The sequence below is a fragment of the Amblyraja radiata genome, chromosome 4 (assembly GCF_010909765.2).
Source record: "Amblyraja radiata isolate CabotCenter1 chromosome 4, sAmbRad1.1.pri, whole genome shotgun sequence".
NCBI lineage: Eukaryota > Metazoa > Chordata > Chondrichthyes > Rajiformes > Rajidae > Amblyraja > Amblyraja radiata.
In genome coordinates, this window is record NC_045959.1 from 33,634,298 (window position 1) to 33,654,209 (window position 19,912).

General features: G+C 44.6%; 1 long non-coding RNA gene across 1 annotated transcript; it reads left to right on the forward strand.

Annotated features, from left to right (window-relative positions):
• Window positions 1–1,889: 1,889 nt before the first annotated feature.
• Window positions 1,890–8,641, forward strand: LOC116971708. The gene is made up of 3 exons (XR_004411574.1): window positions 1,890–1,998; window positions 3,901–3,903; window positions 8,631–8,641. It is a non-coding gene; the product is annotated as an uncharacterized LOC116971708 (long non-coding RNA).
• Window positions 8,642–19,912: the final 11,271 nt, after the last annotated feature.

Here is a 19,912-nt window from a genome sequence, read left to right on the forward strand (position 1 = left end):
ACTTATACAAAGACTATTCAGCTTGAGGTATTTGACAAAAAGAAAACAACTCAGTCTAAAATGAGTAACAATCCGAAGGACGACATCTTGCCACGTAGACACAACATAGAGATAGCCTTACTAAACTCGCCGACTTGTACAACTGATGTTTTAAATGCAGTCCCCGGCATAGAGGGATCTGCAGGCCTCTCTTGTCCAGCTCGCAAACAACTGCGACACAACGCCGTATCTACAGTTTAAACTGTTAAACAATCCTGTGTGTTGCAAAACAGTCTTATGGGTGAGTTCACAAACTCTATCCCATCTTCGTCGCCAATTGTAGTGTATTTTGGGTACTTGGAACTGACTCAAAAGAACTCTCAGATACAGGAGTAAACTCACAAGCTTCTTTATTGTAGGACGCCACCATGAGTCTCCCCTAGCGCATGCGTCCCCTCGCACAAGACATAACATATGCTAATTACATTATATACATTACAACAAAATACCAGATCAAAGGGAGGCTACAGATTTTTGGCTGCTGAGTAGAGCAATTACTCGTGGATAAAAACTATTTTTATGTCGGCTGTGGCAGCTTTGACAATCCGGAGTCATCTTCCAGAGGAAAGTGATTCAAAGAGTTTGTGGCCAGGGTGAGAGGGGTCAGAGATGATCTTGCCTGCTCACTTCCTGGCCCTTGCTGTGTACAGTTCATCAATGGAGGGAAGGTTGCAGCCAATAATCTTCTCTGCTGATCGGACGATTCGCTGCAGCCTCCAGATGTCGTGCTTGGTGGCTGAGCCAAACCAGATGAAGAACTAACTTAAGAACATTAATATTAAGAACATTTATATTGATAGAATGTTAATATCTTAATATCTTAACATTAAGAACATCTCTCTCTCTATCAGTTCTCACAAAAGGCTTTCGAACCAAACCATTAACCATTGGTCCTTCCAGATGTTGCCTGATGTGCCAAATGCTTCTTTGATATCAGTCTGTTAGGTAGAATCTAGAGAGTTAAGAGTGTCTAATTGTTATATGTATCAACACCACAACATTGAAATTCTTACTTGCTGCAGGCTTTGCAGGCACATAAAATACAAATCAATATTCAAAAATGAATAATACAATAAATAATCAGTAATATTAGGTAACAAAGACCATAATAATACAAACCGAATTACATAATGCCACCTAAAGAAGCCCTAAGTAGAATGTTGTTGAGGTAAATTTGTGGTTAGAGTTAAGCCCCTGTCCCACTTCGGCGACCTAATTGGCGAGTTCTGGCGAATTTGCCCTCGACTCGTACTCGCAGCATGGTCGCCACGAGGTCGTAGGAGGTTTTCGTAACTCTCCTTCATGCTCGAGAATGGTCTCCACGTACTCGAGGCCTCAGCTATGTCGCAGCGTTTTTTCAACCTGATAAAAAATGTCTGCGAGTAAAAAAAGGTCGCCAAGGAAAAAATTGATACTTTTTTACACGTAGGTAGGTCGTAGTAGGTCGTGATGCTAGTCGTAGGTAGTCGTAGGTAGTCGTAGGTACTCGAAGGTAGTCGAAGGTAACTGGCCCTTGAGAAAAAAAAGTGAGTAGAAAAAAAAGGTAATGTAAACACCAGCACGTGACCTCTGTCACTCCAGGGTGTGTTCATTCTTAGCTGGAGAGTTTTTGGGAGCAGACACTTGTGCAGAGATGGGACCTAAAAGACAGCAGCTTAGGGGCAGGGCACAACCCTCCAAAAAACCTGCCATGCAGGTGTGCCCACCCAGGAGGAGGAGAGGCAGGAGGAGATGCCGCAGAAGAGGAAGCCCTGCATAAGAGCTCCCTGGAGCAGGAGACCAGGGAGGTAGGCAATGTCCCCACCACCACCCCTTCTGCTGTGTCTGACAAAGCATCAGAGGCAGATGCCCCATTGATGAGGGAGGGCTGGAGGACGGTTATGCCCTATACCTTTAACAGGCAGCAGGAGGGAGACCTTGTTGAATGGTACCAGCAGAATACCATCCTGTACAATAAAGGTACAGAGGAGTACAGGTACAGGGAAAAGAAGCACCTGATTCCAGTGTCTTTCTCATATAGGTGTCCTTTTATTTCAGCAGGGGGCCCACATTTGTCTTCAGCTCATTAAACAGCTCAGCTGGTATTCTTGTGAAGTTTCTAAAAGCAGACAAATCCTCCTCATGCAGCACATTTATCAGGTTCACCTACTGTCCAAGCCTGAATCTTTTTTGAAAGAGAGGCTTCACCCACTGAGACCGCTTCTTGTGCTTCCTCTTCACCCTTGTTCTTTCCCTTCTGCCTTTATGCTGCAGAAGCAAAAGGGCTGCTGCATACAGCACAAGTACTATTTTCACTGCCCTCCTCATCACTCGTTCCTTCCTTGCACACATGGTTCGGAATTATTTTTTAAAAAACCTGTGAGGCTTTTTATAGTGAAAACCAAATGCAAACATGACATCATTTTATCATGTGATAATTTTGCACTCATAGCTAGTCGTAGTTGGTCTTTGGTGTGGTCGACTGAGGGGGGTCGTCCTCTCTCTCCACTATTCGTGGTCCAATTTGCCAGAGACCATCCTCGAGTAAAACGTACATAGTCGAAGCTATTCTTCAAAATAGTCAAAGGAGGCCGAAGGAGGTCGTAGACATAGTCGTAGGAGGTCATAGACATAGTCGTAGGAGGTCGTAGGAGGTCATAGGAGGTCTTCTACTTCGGCGAGTCAACACGATCTGGACATTTTTTTCAACTCGCCTAAGGTCTTCTAAACTCGCGGATTAGGTCGCCCTAGTAGGACAGGCCCTGTATGAATTGTGGTGCAAGAACCTGATAGTCAATGGAAAGCAGCTGATCATCAAGGTCCTGTACCTTCTTCCCGATGACAAAAGACAAAGGACATTTATTATCACATACACCAATTGGTGAAATGAAATTTGAGTTGCCATTTGCAGCACACCAATAAAAATTAAAAAAAACATTAAATAATTTAACATTGAACATAAAAGCATCCCCACACAATGGTTCCCACTGTTAGGGAAGACAACAAATTCTGGTCTTCTTCCCCTTGTTCACTCATAGTCGGGCCTATTGAGACCTCCACAGTCGTCGCGACGGCGGCCCGATGTTACTGGCCCTCTTGCCGGATGATGGCGCTCCGGCGTCGGTAGGACACTCTCAGCGGCTTGGAGTGCCTGGAACGGCTGCTTCCTCCCCAGAGACCGCGGCTCCCGAAGTCCACCAGCCGCGCTGGTCGGAGATCCAACACTGGCGATCTCGTCAAAAGATCCCAGTCTCCGCGATATTTAAACCCAGCGCTGCCCGCAGCTGGACGCTCCGCGACCACAGTAGGAGGAGTCGCCGGTCTCAGCACTCCGGAGCTTACCACATGGCGACCCAGGCAAGGCATTGCTTGCTCTGCGATGGTGCTTCAGCGCTGTGCCACCACCGAATCTGAGGTTCTGGCCGGTCTCCAGCTGGAAACTCCGCTCCAGTCCCGTTGGTAGGCCGTGAGGAAGGGGCGAAGATGCGGCTCAGAGGAAAGCCGCATCTCCGACCAGGTAGGGACTGAGAAATACATTTTCCCCCTTCCCTTCCCCCCCCCCCCCCCCAAACCCACATAAAAAGACTAGACCTCCAAAACAAAGAGTTTCAACACACTAAAAATGTTTTAAAAGGGTGAAAGGGTGGTAGCAGTGAGATGAGAGTGTGACCAGGGCGGTGTGGATCTTTGATGATATTAACTGCCTTATTGAAGCAACACTTCTGGGCAATGTCTGGGCAATGTCTACTTCGTTATGCAGCCTCCTTCATTCTTGGGTGTTCAAGTTACCGCACCAGGCCACGATGCAACCAGTACAACTGTACACCTGTAAAATATCAATAGACGATTCTGCAACATGCCAAATCTCCTCAATCTTCTGAGAAAGTAGATGCATTCAAGAGTTTTCTTTGCGATTGCATCAATATGCTGGGCCCAGGAAAAATCTTCAGAGATACGCATGCCTAGGAACTTGCACCACCGTCCCATTGATGAAGACTGGGTCATGGATCATTGTTGCAGCACCAGTCAACCAGATTACTATCATTGATCAGACTTTGCTGGCTTTACCTTGCACTAAACGTTATACCCTTATCATGTATCTCTACATTGTAAATGGCTCGATTGTAAAGGGGCTGTCCCACTGCGGCGACCTAATCCGCGAGTTCAGACGAGTATGCCCTCGACTCATACTCGCAGCATGGTCGACACGAGGTCCTAGGAGGTCTTTGTAACTCTCCTTCATGCTCGAGAGTAGTCCCTGAGTACTTGAGGCCTCAGCTAGGTCACGGCGTATTTTTCAACATGTTGAAAAATGCCCGAGAGTAAAAAAAGGTGGCCATGGAAAAAATCAATAATTTTTGCTCGTAGGTTTAGTCAAAGTAGGTCGTAGTAGGTCGGCATGTTAGTCATAGGTAGTCGAAGATAGTCGAAGGTAGTCATAGATAGTCTTCAACATAGTCAAAGGGAGGTCGAAGGAGATTGAAGGAGGTTGTCTTCACTCTCTACTATTCGGTGTCCAATTTTCCCGAAGCTAGTCGAAGCTAGTCTTCAACATAGTCGAAGGAGGTCGAAGGAGGTCCTCTACATAGTCGAACGATGTCTTCAACATGACATTTTTTTCAAACTCTCCTAAACTCTTCTACACTCGCGGATTAGATCGCCGCAGTGGGTCAGCCCCTTAATCATGCATTGTCTTTTGGCTGACTGGTTAGCACACAACAAAAGCTTTTCACTGTACCTCACTACACGTGACAAACTAAACTAAACTAATCTGAACTGTTTCGTGCAATTTATGCGCAAGTGTGGTTTGTTTTTTTACCTTATATGTGAGAATATTTATAAGACGCCTGGATCTTCAGCGGCTAATAAGAATGTAGTCATTGAAAAGACCAACAAGAAAGAATAATGAAATAAAAATAGCAAATTTAGAGCATTACCTAAATTCAGGGGAAACCCTAAAGTCCGTGGTGGCCAATACTGGGATTGATGGATCCTGCAGGCTTTTTAGTGTTGTTGCCTGCAAAAGCATATAACAGAGTCAGTGTGATCAACAGAACATCATTTATTGATGGCAGTAAACAATTTCACCGCAGTGCCCCAGACAAAGTAAGGAAAGTCGCATCGTATCATGCACTGAGTTTAGTTTAGTTTAGAGATTCAGTGCAGAAACATGCCCTTTGGCTCATCGAGTCTACACCAACCAGCGATCCCCATAACAATGCAGAATTTGATTTTAGTTTAGTTTAGATACATAGCACAGAAACAGGCCCTGCGGCTCTCCAGTTCTGTGCCAACCAGCGATTCCCACACATTAACACTGTGCTACACATACTAGGGACAATTTTACAATTGTACCAAGCCATTTAACCCACAAACATGGACAGCTTTGGAGTGTGGGATAGCACCTGTAGTCAGGATCGAATCTGGGTCTCCGACGCTGTAAGTCAAGTCAAGTCAAGTTTATTCGTCACATACGCATACGAGATGTGCAGTGCAATGAAAAGTGGCAATGCTTGCGGATTGTGCAAAAAAAACTACAAAACAGAATGGAACAGGATCAGTAATTAAATATTTGTGGGGAAAAAAAGAATAAATAGCAATTTTAAAAAGACACCACGCAGCAGTAAATTGGTAGGGTATGTTAGTCCCTGGTGAGATGGGAGTTTACAGTCCTAATGGCCACTGGGAAGAAACTCCTTCTCATCCTCTCTGTTTTCACAGCATGACAGCGCAGGCGTTTCCCTGACCGTAGCAGCTGAAACAGTCTGTTGCTGGGGTGGAAGGGGTCCCCCATAATGTTGCTGGCTCTGGATCTTCCCCTTCTGATGTGTAGTTGCTGCAGGGGATGAGTGTATTTCCCATAGTGCATTTGGCAAATGCACTACTCTCTGCACAGCCTTCCTGTCCTGGGCAGAGCAGTTCCAAAACCTGATTGTGATGTTTCCGGACAAGATGCTTTCCACAGCCGCTGAGTAGAAGCACTGGAGGATCCTCAGAGACACTCTGAATTCAGAGTGACAGTCGTTTTGTCAAGGAGGACTCTCTCTAACTTCTACAGGTGCACAGTAGAGAACATGCTGACCAGTTGCATCGTGGCTTGGTTCGGCAACTTGAGCGCCCTGGAGAGGAAGAGATTACAAAAAGTAGTAAACACTGCCCAGTCCATCATCGGCTCTGACCTTCCTTCCATCGAGGGAATTTATCACAGTCGCTGCCTCAAAAAGGCTGGCAGTATCATCAAAGACTCACACCATCCTGGCCACACACTTATCTCCCTGCTACCTTCAGTCGAAGGTACAGGAGCCTGAAGACTGCAACAACCAGGTTCAGGTATAGCTACTTCTCCACAGACATCAAGCTATTAAACCTGGCTTGGGCAAAACTCTGATTATTAATAACCCATTATCTGTTATTTGCACTTTATCAGTTTATTTATTCATCTGTGTATATATTTATATTATGGTATATGGACACACTGATCTGCTTTGTAGTAAATGCCTACTATGTTCTGTGTTCTGAAGCAAAGCAAGAATTTCATTGTCCTATCAGGGACACATGACAATAAACTCATTTGACTTGACTTGACTTGACTTGACTTGAATTTCCTCAATTGCCTGAGGTGGTAAAGATGTTGCCTTGCCTTACTCACCAGAGTAGCAGCGTGTGATGTCCATGTCAGATCCTCTGAGATGTGGACTCCCAGGTATTTAAAGCAGCTCACCCTATCCACAGTATCCCCATTAATCTTCAGTGGTGTGTACGTCCTCGGATGTTGTGCCCTCCTAAAGTCCACGATCAGCTCCTTAGTTTTTTTGACATTCAAGAGGAGGCTGTTGTCCTGACACCAGAATGCCAGAGCAGACAACTCTTCCCGGTAGATCTTCTCATTATTTTCGGTGATCAGGCCCACCACCACAGGCAGCAACTCTACTGCTGCATCACTGTGCCACCCCTAAAAATATTCTTATATTTAATACAATTTCCCTTTAAACTCATGCAAACTATTTATTTGTATTCATGAACATAGGAGAATCAATTAATAAGTGGCATTTTGGCATTTATGGTCACAATTTTAACTATACATTCATCAGTCATGTAATCTGTTGATCACTGAACACCAGGCTGCACATGTGTCTCTGAAGCGTTGTTATTTTGTTTCATCTGGTCTCATTAACAATTCAATATAATTGTCTTCATAACCTACTACTTATTCTTTAAATACTCAATTTCCATTGCCACCAAACCATTCACATAACCTTAAATCATGGCTACTAACTAACAACCTCTACAGTGATTACAATTATACATTTAATTTTGTACATTATTGGATATCCTGAATTGAGTCCAAACAATAATTTCTTTGGTTACCTTCTCAGATTCTCCATTTTCTCATGGTATGAGCCTCTACATTCATACCATCTACCATGTAGTCCAGTTCAACCTGTGGGACATGCTCATCCTTCATGGAAAGTCTGCTTTGGCGGACCAGGCGGAAGAGATCTTTATGAACCAACGGCTGGAAAGGCGACGCAGCAACGCACTGTGGAATCTGAAGAGCTAGTCAGAGACGACATGGCCATCCACTGCAGCCAAGAAGTCTCCAGCCATCATGATTTTTCATACCACTGGACTCTGACTTCTGCGGCCGAGAGGGTGGTGTTGTTACAGTGCAACAGCTTCTCCACCTTAAACCCATTCACGCACAGGGTTTTGTGCAGTTCTGAACTCATGAACCACGTCAGAACTCACCAGAATTGAGACTGCACAATCCGCCATCGTCGTTACCAATGGGCCACCGCCACATTCATTCCAATTTGCAAATTTTTCCCTCACTGACTCTGTTTCTTGGTTGAACTCCCAAACTCACGTACTCTGACTTCCCTTTCCAGATTGTCTCCGCTCCTTTCAATTTTGTAATGCCGCTCTTTACTGTTGCACTCTGGCTACCGCGTGTGAGGCATTAGCATGTCCATTCCCACTGTAAAATCCCTCTTTCACAGAGAACTTTCAGAGATTTGAACTGCCTACACTTTGCAATCCAGTCCAGTCTTAAAGCATCCAACTCAAAATAGGATTCATTCAGATTTCCAATAATGCTGCAAATAGAAATACAAGAACAGAGGAACAGGGGCAATTGGCCATCTGACCCTTTGAAACTGCTGAACTATTCACCAAGTTCGTAACTGAACTTTAATTTTCATGAATTATCCAAGACTTATTTGACTCTCTTTTGGATGATTCAATGACTGATCATCTCCAACCAAGTTGACAAGAGCAATCCAAAGATTCACAGGCTCTGAGTGAAGGAATTTTTCTTCACCAAAAGTTCTTCTTTCAAGACTGTTACCACTGATTTGTGAGTCCTGAGCCAGTGAAAACATTCCCTCAGTTTCAATCCTGTTGAACCCTGAAATAATTTTTAAAAAGTTTAAATGAAATCTCATTCATATACTAGACTAAGTGGGACCCGTTGGGTCCCAGCTTCACATGGGAGGACTGGTCCCCCAACGCAATATTCCAGCTCTCCACTAATTCCAATATACACATACACACACACACACACTCACCACTGTTGTAGGACATATCACTGATGGGGATGAGTCAGAGTATAGAAGAGAGATCGAGCAACTGTCCATATGGTGCCAGCGCAATAACTTGGCCCTCAACACCAGCAAAACCAAGGAACTGCGTGTGGACTTTGGAAGGAGTAGGAGGGGGACCCACAGCCCCAATTTATATCAATGGGTCGATGGTTGAAAGGATCAAGAGCTTCACATTCCTGGGCATGCACATCTCTGAAGATCTTTCCTGGTCCGACAACACTAATGCAATTATCAAGTAAGCTCATCAGCGCCTCTACTTCCTGAGAAGATTACGGAGAGTCGGTTTGTCAAGGAAGACTCTCTCTAACTTCTACAGGTGCACAGTCGAGAGCATGCTGACCGGTTGCATCGTGGCTTGGTTCGGCAATTTGAGCGCCCTGGAGAGGAAAAGACTACAAAAAGTAGTAAACACTGCCCAGTCCATCATCGGCTGTGACCTTCCTTCCATCGAGGGGATTTATCACAGTCGCTGCCTCAAAAAGGCTGGCAGTATCATCAAAGACCCACACCATCCTGGCCACACACTCATCTCCCTGCTACCTTCAGGTAGAAGGTACAGGAGCCTGAAGACTGCAACAACCAGGTTCAGGAATAGCTACTTCCCCCAGCCATCAGGCTATTAAACCTGGCTCGGACAAAAACCTGATTATTAATAACCCATTTTCTGTTATTTGCACTTTATCAGTTTATTTATTCATGTGTGTATATATTTATATTATGGTATATGGACACACTTATCTGTTTTGTAGTAAATGCCTACTATGTTCTGTGTGCTGAAGCAAAGCAAGAATTTCATTGTCCTATACAGGGACACATGACAATAAATTCACTTGAACTTCAATTGAACTTGAACTTGAACACACACACACACACACACACACACACACACACACACACACACACACACACACACACACACACACACACACACACACACACACACACACACACACACACGCACACACACACACACGCACGCACTCACACACACACACCCTCCACACTCACACACACAAATACACTCACACACATATACACTCACACACACACACACACACACACACACACACACACACACACACACACACACACACACACACACACACACACACACACACACACACACACACACACACACACACACACTCACTGACTCACTCACACACTCACTGACTCACTCACACACTTACACACTCACTCACAGATTAACTCACACTCACACTCACACTCACACTCACTCACACTCACACAGCCACACACACCCACACACCCACACACCCACACACCCACACACACACACACACACACACACACACACACACACACACACACACACACACACACACACACACACACACACACTCACACACACACTGACTCACACACCATGTATATGACAGTAAACTTCCTTGAATCTAATCACACGGCTGAGTGCGGCCTCTCCACTGTGGGGCTTCCGCAGTCCGTGGCACTTCCGCAATGAGCGTGACCTCTGCAATTATGCAATCAGCATGACGTGTCCACTAAGCGGAAGTCACAAAATGAGCGGGACATTTGGACTAAACACAGTCGGACCTAATAAAGCATTTATTTCTTCCAAACACAGTCAGACCTAATAAAGCATTTATTCCTTCCAAACACACTCGGACTTAATAAAGCATTTATTCCTGCCAAACACAGTCGGACCTAATAAAGTATTGCACTTTCAAGCACAGGCAGGGCAGCAGGCCAAGCAACTCATGGCATTGTCATTAATGGCTAACAAATCATTTATTGCAAGTACATTGCAGACTCACAGTTCAGTTGATTCACAGCTTAGAATGACAGTCGTGGCCTCTCCCTTGCGATCTTGCAGAGTGACTGACTCACGTCCAGGCATCCGGGATTTAATAGTCCTGCCCCCCCCCCCCCCCCCCACCCACCCCGGAAGGGGCGTTATCTTAATTGCAGTGATTGACAGGCGAGAGGACCAATCAGCTGATCTCAAGGTTATTTAAACACTCATAACATTTTTATTTTTCATCGATGGGAATAATCCTCGGGGCTGGCTCAGTGGAGGACTATGAGTAAGATGGCCAAAAATCACAGCGATACAGGGTAGCGTTTTTTTTTCTCTAAAATCAATATACAGCACAGACAGAAAGTGGTCAAGATGAGACTTTTAATTATATAGATATGTTGAAGTACTCCAACACTTTGTGTTTCTTTTTCTAAACCAGCATCTGCAGTTCCTTGTGTCTCAATGTTATATCCATTCTGGCAGCTATACGTATGCTCCCATTTGTGCTGTGTCATCAAAGCAAGATCTAAAAAGGTTTCAAATTATCCATCTTTACCATTGCCTTTCGCCTGTTCAAGTACCTCTTCTGGCCCCTGTTTTCTCATCTCCAGCTTATAGTCCTCAAAAAATCTCTGACGGCTCTGAATTCTAAACATCTCTTCAGGATATTCACTACATGCAAAAAAATCACCCACGGTTTGAAGTGCCAGTAGACTCACCAACATCTCACATGACTCCTATCCATCCACCAGCAGAGATATCACCTTCCTCTTCTCGCAGTTGTCTGCTTCCCTCTTCTCTATGGACTCCACTGAGATCTCGATAAAATTATTATAAAGCATTCAGAAACCCTTACACCCTTCTCCTGATTTCTCTTGTGCTGATCAACATATCACCCTTACTCAATGCTCTACATTGGCATTAACCGATTCTCTTTTTATGGCATAAATCCATTGGACTTGATGCCATAAAGTGACCGCATTGATTGTAATCGTGTATTGTCTTTCTGCTAACTGGTTAGCATGCAACAAAAAGCTTTTCACTGTACCACGCTACACGTGACAATAAACTATACTGAACTGTAACTGAACTGAAGTGAACTGCAGGTTCTTTAGTCTACTTCTTACAAAGGCAAACAATAGAGATGATATATCAATGGAAAATCCTTTATTGAAGGCATAAACACCAAAGTAAAGATACTGGTCAAACATTGTATCAAAGGCCCTGGTGTTCTAGTTCACTTCTTAAAGATATAGTTGCACATATATGGCAGCAGTTTCGGTTTGTACACAATTTCATTAGTCAATTCACTCACAGTCCGAACTTGTGATTTTCCACGATGCGAAGCCCTGTCATCTCCACACGCATTAGAAAATGTACATTGTAAAATATTGTGTTCATTTATTTACTTGTTCGTAACATAACGTTTCAGGTTGAGATTTGTGAATTTTGCCAGGACGAGTTTCCGTTACCCAAATAACTATAGCATTGAGGACCCGAGTCATTTCTCTCACTTTGCAAACTTTTAAAAAATACTGCTGTAATATGTTAGACAACTCACTGAAAGTTTCCTTGTGAAGTTAAATGTCATCTCACACTGCTTCTTTCACAATATCAGGCCACAGTGCAGTTCTGTTGCACACCTACCTGTTGATCATGTGTATCGTCCTTTACTTGCCCTCAACTGCAAGCATTGCCTAACTTATGCTCGCTTGCTTGATAGCTTTGTCACCATCAACAATGGCAGGCCTAGCCAGATGCTCTTCAAACTATAAGCACTGAATGTAAAGCATGGAATGACACCTGCGGCTCCAATAATTCCTGCAGGTATTTCTTTAAGCAGTGCATATGCAGCTTAAACATCAAAATTAATGGCCCACAACAACTTAGCCACTTGAAGTGACCAAAACTTAATTGGAGATCCAATTATATAATACTTCCGCAACTGGCTTGTTGATTGTTCTGCACAATGATTTATTGTGTGAGTTCAGAGTTAATAGACCAAATTCAAGAGACATATTCAAGAGTACACTGACTTAACTTTTAATGGGCTAAACACTTAAATTACACATACATGCTTAATGATCGGACTAGTGAACACAAAATGAAAACATTATGTCTCCTTCATATAACAATAGGAAGTAAAAATCAGTCATACTCTGTTCCTTGCACAAGATGACATTTGCCAAGGCATTTAGCATGAAGCTGTGAGTGTTAGTCAATCCATCATTCACCATTTCCCATTACTGAGAGGTGGCACTAAACAAAGCTGGTCGAGTGCTGGATTATGTGCCAAAACAAGGCAAACTTTTACTGAAAATGTGATGATCTAGAAATGATAGTCATGTATTCCCTCAAAAAGATGTGATTTAAACTATACTTTGGATGAAATGGCCATGTGGTGTCTCTTGAGAGACCTGACCAAGCACTCCCTGGCCAGGTTCTGATGTGAGACCGGCAACAAAGCTGCATCATGTAATGTTCCTTCTCCAGCATTGTGAGAATTAACGCCACTTTATTGGGCATGACTACCCTACGACTAATACGTTTTAGTTTAGTTTAGTTTAGTTTAGAGACACGGCGCGGAAACAGGCCCTTTGGCCCACAGAGTCCGCGCCGACCAGCGATCCTCGCACATTAACATGTATCCTACACACATGAGTGACAATTTACATTTGTACTGAGACAATTCACCTACAAAGCTTTGGAGTGTGGGAGGAAACCGAAGATTTCTGAGAGAACCCACACAGATCACAGGGAGAACGTACTAATTCCCTACGGATAGCACCCGTAGTCGGGATGGAACCCGGGTCACTGGCGCTGCAAGTGCTGCGCCACTGTGTTGGAATGGGGGTCCATTAAGTTCCAGTTCAAGTCCTGCTTTCTAGCTGATGTAGAGGGGAGGAAAGGAGAACTGGAATGGGACCTCATTATGGTAATTTCTTTCCGCCCTCTATATTTCAGCCATCCACACTCTTCACCAGCATGGGCTGAGATCTCCATCTCCACCAAGCTTGCTATTCCTCTCCTCCCCACACATCATTTAAACATCTGCTTGTGAAGACCAGCTTTGAGAAACATAACTTTAAGGATGAGTCAGAAATATTTCTCCGTTGATAGGATGATTGATGGCCAGGAAGGATGGTTCGGGGCAGGACACTGGATCCATTCAGAATTGCATGGATTTCATGAAGGAAAGTTGATAGGGTTGACAACCTGATGCGATGAAACCAAATTGACTGTAGGACCTTCTTCGTCTCAACTCATGTTCTTGTTAAAGTTCACGTTTTGTAGAATTTTGTTGCCTTCGTCTCATCCAGTGACTTTGGCCATTTATAACCTCATCTCAATTTGACTTCCTGCAGGTCTCATCCTCCTGCTGTAATGAGCCTGTCCCACTTAGGCGATTATTTGGGCGACTACAGGCGACTGCCGCAAAACAAGTTGAACATTTTTCGGCGACAGTGGCGACAATTTCTGCTGTCGTAGGTTGTTGTAGGTTGACGTAGGTTGATGTAGGTGTTGTCGTAGGTTGTCGCCAGGTGTCGTAGGTGAATTCCATTAACACTTGTCCCTGGCAGTCGCCTAAAGAGTTGCCTAAGTGGGACATGCCCATAAGTATAGATGATTTGGTAATTGGTCTAATTCATCATCTCCGTACACATGATAACACCATAGTCTGAGTCGAGGACGTGTGAGGAACAACACCAGCACTAGTCTGCTACTGTCTGAACCAAGTGGAAGGTCGACCCAATTCTGTTATCCAAGTGTTTTATAGGAAGCACCTGAGTGAGCAATCGATGTGCTGAAATATTGATCACCTGACTGTATTTGGAGGCCTGGACAACTGACATTTGTAAAAAGTGAACTGGCAGATCTTAAAACAATCATGGCGTTTAAAATGTATCTTATTTCTGTAATCAATTTGAATTTTAGGTGATTTTCCCCAGAGCCACAACACTCACCCGACCCACCTCGTCCATAGACTTTGCTGCTTTCCATAGATCAGGTGCAAATGAGGTTCTGCGTTTGCCTGTTTGCAGCAAAAACACGGTTGCTCTGATGTTAGCTATTCCCATGTTTCAACCATGTCTGTGCATGTTATCACACTTACCCCCAAACACACGTGCAGAGACAGTCACCATGTACATGTGCACACACACATGCATGCATACACCTACACACCCATACCCACACACAATCACATGCACACACACTTTATAGAGCCACACACACTATCTATGCCCACACGCGTACACTCCCATACACATAAACACCCACACTCATCCCCACACACAGCCCAAAAACTGTGTGTAACATCCAGGTTCAGGAACAGTTTCTTCCCGACAACCATCAGGCTATTAAACACGGAAACCACCAAATAAGTTCTGAACTACATAGACTTGGGGGCATTGGTTTTGTCTTTTTACACTATTATTATTTGTTTGGTTGCTTTTATGTGTATGTGTTTATATACACTAACACACATGTATATATATATAGAGAGAGTATATATATATAGTATACATGTATATATATATAGAGAGAGTACAGAGGAGATTTACTAGAATGTTGCCTGGGTTTCAGCAACTAAGTTACAGAGAAAGGTTGAACAAGTTAGGGCTTTATTCTTTGGAGCGCAGAAGGTTAAGGGGGGACTTGATAGAGGTTTTTAAAATGATGAGAGGGATAGACAGAGTTGACGTGGAAAAGCTTTTCCCACTGAGAGTAGGGAAGATTCAAACAAGGGGACATGACTTGAGAATTAAGGGACTGAAGTTTAGTGGTAACATGAGGGGGAACTTCTTTACTCAGAGAGTGGTAGCTGTGTGGAATGAGCTTCCAGTGAAGGTGGTGGAGGCAGGTTCGTTTTTATCATTTAAAAATAAATTGGATAGTTATATGGATGGGAAAGGAATGGAGGGTTATGGTCTGAGCACAGGTATATGGGACTAGGGGAGATTATGTGTTCGGCACGGACTAGAAGGGTCGAGATGGCCTGTTTCCGTGCTGTAATTGTTATATGGTTATATTATATGGTTATATATATATCTGCATACACATACATACACATGTATATATACTGTATATATATTTATGATTCTTGACTTACTCAGAAGTGCACAAACTTTCTGTCGATCCCTTGCTTCCTCCCCCCACTTTCAATCTCAGGATAACTAGACTGTACCAGCAGGGAGAATTCTCCATCAAACAAGCAGCGAGTATAATTGAGTGTTGGGGGAATTGAGGTTACAAGTGCACCTTACTGCAAGCAGTGTCGGAGGTTTGTTCACTTCTCTTTATGTTTTATTTCTCTGGCAATCGTACAAGCAGGGAGTCTGAAAATTTACAAGTCATAGAATCTGCTGCTAATTTGCCACCTTTGAACGTTCCCATTTCTTGCTGACCCTCACATCTCTCTGTACCATTCAAGGGCATGCAACAGGAAGGCAGGAAACACCATGAGGAAGATCGTGCCAGCCGCTACATCCCATAACCCACCCCCTACCCCCCACCCCACCTCTCCATAACTTACACTGAATGAAGCCTGTCTGTACTGTAGAAAGACTCTAAATGTTGCAGAAACCCAGTGGCTGAGGCAGCATTTCTGAAGAACATGGATAGGTGTTGTTTCGGGTCAGGGGCTAAGGGGCAGGGTAGTTTTTTGTCAATAATCTGGTTGTTTCAGGATGGTGATACATGGTTAAAACCCATGTCGAGTATCACAGGGAACCATGGTTAAGTAGGCCAATCGGCACTACCAATTAACAGACGCTGAGTCTTGTTGTATTTTTCGTAATACCCGACTGATGATGCAGAAAAGGAGGGAATGCATAGATAAGCAATTGCCCCCTCAATGCAGTGAAAAGCATCTGTCCATGCTGTCCCAGGGTCTGGTTCCCAAGAAACACAGTTTGGTAACTGGTGATTAAGTCTTATTTTATTGAATTTGCGTGACCTGATGTCTGTCACTGAATTTTGGGTTACCTGGTAGGTAAGTAGCTGATATTCAAATATTTCTCTGGATACACCATTACCAAATTGTATTAGTCAGATTGTCACTCTGTAGTCTATCATGCTGGTGATTTATCCCAGAGCAGTATGACTTTAGGCCATAGAACGCACCCCACATTTCCAGGTAGTTTATGCCCAGTGTCTGTGATAATGATGCCTCCTGTGCCTTTCATCTACCGCCACAGATGGAGATGGAAATTGGTAGTACCCCAACCAAGCGCACTAGCATCAGTTTGTAGCACCACTAAGGGTTTGCTGATAACGATAGGGTTGGAACAATGCCGAATGTTATCCCTCCACCATTTTAATTCCATAAGCTTTGATTGGTGGCTTATTGGTCTGTCTAAATGACCAGTATTAACTTTGAGTGTTTGTATTTTTGCCCTTTGTAGATTTTTGGTAATACAAAGGTCCAAATTGTGTGGCTGGAAAGGCAGACACAATATGCCAATTACCCTTGCTACCAATCTGATAGACGGTTCACTGATGTCAGTGGGGTTGTTGCAGGCCTCAGTTAAGACTGTAGCCTTGTCCTTTGGTAAAGTCACCGACATGTGAGCTGTCAATAGTGAACCCCAAATAATCCATTATGTTGGTAGTCGTTAGTTTAGATTTAACTGGATGGATGATAACCCCAGTTTTCACCCAATTGTATGCTGGCTGTTACAGCTAGTTAGGCCAACTCCAAAGTTATGCCCACAATTAGTATGATCATATGATTATGTATTTGGTAGAGCTCTATACTGCCAGAGCTGCCCCATCCAGTTGAATTTTTTTAAATAACGCTTGTGATCAGTCCGTGTAGGCACTGAATAATAAGCATCTTTTAGGTCGATGCTAGCCATGGAGTAGCCTTTGGAAATCAGTTCTTTAGCAGTTACCAGTTCCCATTTTGTACTGAATATGTAGTAAAATGTATTCAATTTGGTCAATTCGATGATGATGCGATGTCACCGTCTATTTTGTTTTTGGTAAAGATATAAGACACAAATTCCAGCCAATTGTGTTGGGTTTACCCATTACCCCTTTTGCACAATTCAATGGTATATCCCTGGATAATGCTTTGGATATAAGTGTCTGTAGTTGATAAACACCATGTATCCAAACAAGTGTAATCTCCCACCAATGTGTGTATTATCCACTCTTCCTATAATTTGTAAGGGACCAGACCAACCTACCTCCATTGTTACCAGTGGAAGTTTGCTTCTTCTGTGTGGTCTTGATGGAGGTTGAGGCGCCGGTGTTTGGGTTTGTTTTTGGGTTGGGGGTTTGCGCATCTTCCAGGAAGGGCGGTCTGGGCTATGGTCTAAAAGACCGCTGTCCTGTATGCCCGGCCTTTGAGCTTTCACCAGCTTCTCTTGTTCTGCTGGTGGGTGCATAGGGGTGCTGTCTTTGGCTGTAGGAGATCCTTAATGTTGTCGCCTTTATGAGCCCCTGGGCTTTCCTAAGTCCTGCTCCGACATGTTTCCAGATGCTATTTCCACGACTGGAACATTCAGGGATACGCAGTTTCCTGGTCCCAAGTATTTTTGCAGTAGTGTCCATCGTGGTCTGGCTGTATGTATTTGGACACCATGACCAGTAGATTTTGCCTTCCTGCACCCCCTGCACACTTGTAGTTTTGTTCGTCAAAACCCCTCTTCAGGGTCAGCCCAGAATTGAACCCCCAGTACTCCCCTCTAACAAGGGAGATGCACTGTGCAGCCCTACGTAAGGTGCTGCTGTGGGTGTTTTTTATGTCCCCACAGTGACTAGACTCCATCTGCCGGAGTCTGTCATGTTGGAGCTCTGCTCCATAAGCCGCTCCAACCGGCTCCAGCGCACAAAGTCGCTGGCCACTTGCGGCTGCTCAAATTCGGACTCATCAGTCAACGACTCTTTTGGTTTTCTTCTTGCCTTCCCGCCCAGACGCAGTGTTTAATCTGGCCGGTGCGGGGGCAAAGTCAGGCACAGCTGTACCCTTACGGGTGATTCCTGTGCCGCCGGCCGCTGCTGGCATCCGCAACTCCGCGGTCTTCCCCCGCCAACTTTGACGCAGCTCTGGTCGACTTCTTTGCCTTGTGCATGTTTCCCCCACCTGTAGAACAGTATGGGAACAATAAAGACCGCAGTATCACTTACCTGCAGGTCCAGGCTTAAAACTTGCCGTTATGGGGGAACGTCCTTCCACCCCTCCTCCTGCCGTTTTGGCTTGTGAAAGCCAACGGCTCCGTTCTGTATAGTCTCCCGCCCAGCCATGGTGTTTAATCTGGCCGGTGCGGGAGCAAAGTCGGGCACAGCTGTTCTCTTACGGGTGATTCCTGTGCCGCCTGCCGTTGTTTGCACAGCTCTCCATGTTTCCCCACCTGTGAAATAGTATGGGAAGAATAAAGACCGCAGTTTCACTTACCTGCAGGTCCAGGTTTAAACTGTAACTACGGGGGAACGTCGATCCACCCCGCCTCCTGCCGTTTCGACTTGTCAAAGTCGACGGCCCCATTATGAATAGTCTCCCACCCGGCCGTGGTGTTCTGGCCGGCGCGGGACCAAAAGTCTGCACAGCTGATCCCACTTACGGGGCTTGTGCCTTCAGCTGCTGCTGGTTCCCGCAACTTTGCGGTCCTCCCCAGCCAGCTTCACTCGCAGCACTTGTGGACACTATTTTGTCCAGCTTCCCCCCCTGTGTAAAAACAGCGCGGGGAACAAAAAACTACCGCAGAGTAAGTCACTTACCTGCAGGTCGCGGTTTCAAACTTACCACTGCAGGGGGAATGCTCCACCCCGCCTGTCGTTTCGCAAGCGTGAAAGCGATATGACACTCATGCGTCCTGGCGGGGTTCTTCACGTAGTCACTCACGTGACTCCGAAGTAAAATTGTAATCATTTATTACAAGAAAAATATGTACAATAAAAAACAATACCAACAATCACACCACCATAGTACAAACAAAATAAATATTTTCGAAACATCGTCACATCGTTACAGAAACATTGTTACTTTTCGGAACATCGGTACAGAAGCATAGTTATGGTCGTGCGATCCCACCCCAGCAATGGAACTGTGGATGAGTCTTTGAATTTGTGCTGGAGTAGGGATGAAAAACACAGCACAACTTTTGTATCCATTTCATTTTCAGTGAGCTACTGGAGAAATGTACACTAATTCGTTTTTGGATCACAGTGTACCACCACATTATCGAAGACTTGCTTTCCTAAAATTAAAGCCCTGTCCCACGGTACGAGTTCATTCCAAGAGCACTCCCGAGTTTAAAAAATAATCAAACTCGTGGTAAGCACGGAGAATGAATGTAGCGGGTACATCGAAGCTCGGGGATGTCTCTTAGCAGCTCCTACCACTAAAGGCAGGTACTCGGGAAGACTCGCTAACGGCAGGTAAGCACGGGAATACTCGTGAAGATTTTTCAACATGTTGAAAAATGTCCACGAGAGCCCCGAGTATCGACGAGTGGCCATTACCGTAAATCTCCGAGTGGTCACATGTGCTGTCGGTACCTAC